Below are 6,000 nucleotides of genomic sequence, written 5' to 3' on the forward strand. Positions count from 1 at the left end.
TGGACTGAACATGTTGAGTGAGAAAAGAGAGAGTATCTCAGTACCTCCTCTGGTTCTGTAGTAAGGGCGGTTCATATGGTGGATTATTTGAATCCAAGAGTTTAGGAAGAACCAATCATCTAAATAGATACATGTGGTAAAATCATAAAAGCATGATTTTACATAAACTGCATGAAAAACAGCCCGCCTCTTATAGCTCACATGTTAAAAAGGAGGAAACAAAATAACAAATTGAAAAATGAAAATAAGACAATTACAGTAACATGTCTAATGGTTAGTAGCAGTCACATGAGTGGACAGGACATCTGAATAGGAGGAAAGTTCAATGATATGAAAAAGGAGTTGCTTTGACAAGTCAGCGAAGCTATTGTTACCTGACTGCTATTAAGCATTAGGTCCCTACAGTGGTTCAAGAGTTAAGACGCCGGTAATGAAGGAAGTGAATATTAATGTCTCTTTGTTATAGCAGAGATGAATTTAGAGAGAGTACAATGAGAAATTCAAGAGGACCACATTGTTGTGGGAGAAAATAATCTAGGGCCAAAACAGTGTTTGTTGTTTTTTTACTCAATAGAATTTTTTATTGCCTTTTCAATGTTTTCTATTTACAACAAACAGGAAAATCTTTGCCATAATGATACAAAGCAACACTACATGGTATCTTTCTAAAGAGCATTCTAGCCATGGAAGGTTTAAGCTGTGAGCATGCTAAAGACGTCCCTTCAGCCGGTGCCCTCAGCTTAAGAGACAATAGACAGTTCACATGACACGTAATATAAAATGCACTTGCATATAAACACTGAAAAGGTCCTGTCTTTTGTATAAAGCCCTAAAATATATTCAAAAATATAGGAAATTTTCTAAAGTGGTGCTATAAAGCTGCTATGATGCATATTTGTCTTTCCTACAATAGCCCTCTAGAATATCTTCGCTATTTCTTTGCAAAATACAAGTAAAATCTGACATTTCATATACATTCCTGCTTTATAATTTTAATATATATATTTATATATATTTCAAGAAGCCACAAGTAAATACTATTTTCTTTGCAACAACAAAAAATAAAAAGAAGCTTACAGTAAAACATAAAAAAAATGTCTCAAGTGGAATTTTGTCGTAAATGCATTCATACTCTGGCAATTGTCTCATCCATAAAGTGGACCCTTGAACACTCAGTCCACTACACTGTGGTCTGGTTAAGACTCTTCAGCTTAAATCATACATGTATTCATTTCATTTCATCATCTGAGGTTTGTCATAGCTTTCACTTTTTAAACATGTCTGCTCTTTCTGACTGGAGCAGAGGAGATGAAGAATGCTTTTGAAATGTCGTTCAGTGCAAAATAAGATTTGTGCCGTAGTCTCTCTTGTCAAATGAAGCAAAATTCAACAGATGTAAAGGAAAAGGAAAGGTGTGGCTTCTTTACCAGATTGACAAGAGATTTAAAAAAACTCACCAATCTATACGTTTGGAATGCAACATAGGTCAAGGATATCTCAAAACAAGAATCTACGGTAAACAACTTTTTGACCCAATTGAAGTGTAACTGATCCTCTATGGAGATGTTAACGTCCTTGCCAGTATGACCTGGAGAAGAGGCCCATATTTCGGAGGCCATCTTACACCTGCATCCTCCCCTGCCACCATGAGACAGACTTGTACGAACACACAGGGTTGATGGTTTGGAAGGTACTCAATCCACCCTCAGCAAGATTAACCCCCCACACGTCATCTATTAAACAAATGTTTAAATATCAAGTCTATTATAACTTTAACCTCTTCATTGCTTAACTTTGTTAAGCTTTTTTTTTATTAACTTTGTATTGTGTGAAACTGTTAATTATGGTGTCAGGGTAAATCTATGTGTGCATGGATTGAATACCAGCCTTTGTGCAATTTCATCTGGTTGTTTCTCATTAATTTTGTCAGTGTTACCTATTCGTTACTTAGTTGTCCTTCATTATGTATTAAGGTTTGACCTTTTAGTAATAAACCCCTCATGTTTATAAATGCACTTCTTAAGTAACTTAAGTAACATTAGAGTTGTTTCTTATTGACTTTTTTAGAGTCGTTTCGCAGGGAAATCACTTTCTGATCAACCATGCCCAAGCTGCTATATCCTTAGACCCTTTAGGATCACACAAATCTGCGTGTTGTCAGAACAGATTATAACGCAATAACGCAAGTGGAGGTGAAATATGCGGATGATAACCCCCGTTAAGTATCATTTAATTTTCATACTCTGTGCTGCGGTGCAGGGCTTAAGCAATGTCAAATTATATATAAAGTGCAACATGATTACTGTGCATGGATACAGTAATACATGTTAATGGAATCACATCATATTCATAAAGCTGAAAAAGATGATGACTCACCTCTTATCAACTAATATGAGTAGATTTCACTAAAATACATTGTTCTAGATTTTCCATAAGTTGTTACAATAACAACTTCTCAAGCACATTGCAAACCTTCACGTGATACACACATGTACACATACATATGTGATGAAGTGCTGTCGATATGTGGAAACACATTATGTGGGAGGAATATACACTACACACCTGTGGAATCCATCAATGGGGTCTAAGGATGAAGAAGAACAGGCACTGACTGACAGAATTGACAAGTTTGACATTAATTCCATACTACGTTTATGAAAACAAAATCCTCAAAAAAACAAAAACGACTTAACGATATAATCTTTGCTAAGGCTTTGACTTAGTTCTGTGTGAAACTACATGGCCAGATAAACTCTTGTTCTGTGTGGGGGCGGTATATAATTTAGCGAGTAAAATCTCTGACCGTTGTGTTTATGATGGCCTGTGTTTGTTTCCCCATCTGCTGAGAACTTCAAAGTGAACTATGCACAATGCCCGAGCTCCAGTCTGCAGCCACATGGGTCCGTTACACCCGCTAAGGTTCTAAGGGACTTCAGTAGGGCGGAGGCTTTTAAAAAGAAATTTAGAATCAAAAAGACTAAAAATGAGAGGAAAATACAATCCGATTAGACAGTGAAAAAACAAATATGGCATGACAGTTTTACAACCACTTCAGTTTTGTCCCTTACAAAAAATGTGCCTGATGATCAGAACTTAATTTCTGCATACAAATAAATACAAAAGGACTAACTTGACTGATCGGTGTTGTGTAATCATCTTTCAAAAGCTGAAGACTTAAGTGCATCAATAAATTGCAACCTTCTCATTAAACAGAGGGGGAAAGTGAAACACTGTTCTGTAAAGGGATTGTCCATTATTCTTCATAAACATCATGCCAGATCCATAAGGTCATCAAAATAATGGAGTTAAGTGAAGCTTGTTTATCTTAAATGCAAGTATGTCCGTTTGTATCTCTACTTGAATAAACATGTTTGTTTTTTTTCCGGTGTTTTGGTTGCTATTTATTGAAATTGAGTTTTATAGCCCTACAAACGCAGAGAAACTACTCCAAAACCAAAGTTCTGCACCTTATAGGTTGTTTATAGGAAGACTGGGATTCCGTATGCGGCAGGGAATCACAAACCTGGGACGACTAGCTTCAGAAAAGTGAACATGTTGCAAAACAGACCAGGACCGACATTGCGCAGGCGTGGCTGATAAACACAAAAGCACAGGAGCTAAACTAACCTCTGTCTGCGGTCACTACCCTCTGGTAAGGATGGACCCGCATATCGTGCCTTCGAACTTTAGTAGTCACTGCACCTGCTCGGATTGCAACAACATCACCACAACAGGGATTAGGTATGAGTCATCCTTCACCATTTTCCATTAAGTCAATTAATCAGGGTTTCATATTACTACATTATATATATATATGACCAAACACATCTAACAAATTAGGTAAATCATTAGAAAATACATGTTAAGGCACAAATTATACTCTTATTTTTTTTTTATAACAAGGAGAAATCTTGGACTTAGTAGCGTTGAATATGGAGTAACCTTGACCATAAGGATACATTGTTTCTTTAGTCCTTGTTACAGATTCACAGACATTAGGCATATTTGCACACACACACAAACACACACACAAAGAGGGAAGCTTTACTAGTCACATAATCTCAGGTCACGCATCAGGAAGTGCATCTCCAGTTATTTTTCTGTTTTTAAATATAATACTGATCACTTACTCCCTGGTCAAAGCCCAGAGATGGAAGCTTTATAGGCACATTTGCAGTAGTAAAAAATGAACAACTCTTATCAAAGAACCACAAGTAGAAAAAGGCAATGAATTAAGTGATTAGTAAAGCGAGACAGTATTGTATTGTTTTTTTCTTCTCAAACCCAAACATAGCAGTCAATGAAACAGTCTGGGAGGTAAGAATATGCATATGTAAACATGTTTGCGTGTGTGTGTGTGTGCGTGTGCGTGTGTGTGAAGAGAACACACATGCACACAAACACAAATACATGCATGTCATAAAGAGCTGTGTCTCTTTGGGGGAAGATAGGCCAGTGTAAACGTCAGTAGTGAGAAAGAGACTTGAGTCTGTCTGTCTGTCTGACTGTCTGTCTGTCTGTCTGTCTGTCTGTCTGTCTGTCTGTCTGTCTGTCTGTCTGTCTGTCTGTCTGACTGTCTGACTGTCTGACTGTCTGACTGTCTGACTGTCTGACTGCTAGGCCTAGCCCAGGGTTCTTTATTCAAAGGCAGCTGTGAAACGAAAAGCGCATGTGTGTTAACACTCAGATCGGATGAGGGGCTCAGTAAGGATCCTTGAAACTCTTTTAGCCTCTCGTGGGGAAAGCCACACCTAAAGAATGAAGGAAGGGAACGGGGAATTAGTGCCAGGAGTGTCTGTCCTCTGAGAAGCAACACACAGCACCAGGCCCTACTCCAAAAGCTATTTTAGGACAGTCCATCGAAATGGTTACAAAACAGCTTTATTATTATTATTACTGACTGTCGTTTCTAGTGGCTACACTCAAAAAAGTTCCGCTTCAGCCTTTTGACAAGACAGTCAGTGAGGACAGAATGTCCTAAAATCCCTTTGCGAATAAGGCCTATAGCTTTTACAGGTGACCCCTCCAACCATCTCGTACCCTCCAGCCCCTGGCTTGATCCGTAACCCTAACATGACCCCCACTGACCCCTCTCCGTCCTCATGTTACCCCTCTGAAGGCCCCTGCCCCCGCCCACCCCACCCCCTCACCCCAACCCCCGTCGAGAGATCGTGAGAAAAATGGGGGCACCTCAAGGGGGGGTTTGCAGCAGTGTGGGGCTCAGTGCTTATTTGTCCCTCATCATCAGACACAGATATAGATATATGGAAGGGGGCATCAGTACACACACACAGGTCATTTGGAACCGAACATGGAGAGGAAGGACAGGCCTTCCCCTGTGTGGCTTGTGGTTGTTAGATGGGGGGCCGATGGTCGACCAGTCCAACACTTGGGAGCGGAGGGGGGGGGGGGGGGGGGGGGGGAGGCTGTATGTGTGTGTTTGTTGTGTAAAGGGGAAGAAGGGAGGAAAAGGTGTGTGTGCGTTTCTTTAAAATGGAGGCCGGTTGGCGGGCTCTCCGCGCTGCACAGTGATGGGAAAGTGACAGGTCTGAAAGCCCAGGTAGAGAGGCAGCTCTTCGGCCTTTGAGGACGCTGTATAGGTTACACAAGAGAAAGAGACAGGCTGTATAGGTTACACAAGAGAAAGAGACAGGCTGAAATCTTTGCCCGGGCCTTCCCTCCCCTCGATCTCCCCCCTCTCACAGTTACAACTCCCACCCACCCCCTCTAAACAACCAGCCCCAAACCCACCAACTCCCCCCCACCCACCCACCCACCTACCCCTCCCCCCCCCCCCCCCCCCCCCCCATCCACCCTTCCAACGTGGCTGCTACCTGCTAGGCATGAGGAGAACACACTCGGGTGTCAGAAATGTGCCCGACCCAAATTGGACAAAAAGCTGCTGTTGCCATTTTGATGCGTTGGTAGCAGTTCAAGGTTTACACTGTGCCTCTGGGTGCTGTCCCTCTTAATGGAGCCACGTCGCATTTGTAATAC

This window comes from Osmerus mordax, chromosome 5 (genome assembly GCF_038355195.1).
Source record: "Osmerus mordax isolate fOsmMor3 chromosome 5, fOsmMor3.pri, whole genome shotgun sequence".
NCBI lineage: Eukaryota > Metazoa > Chordata > Actinopteri > Osmeriformes > Osmeridae > Osmerus > Osmerus mordax.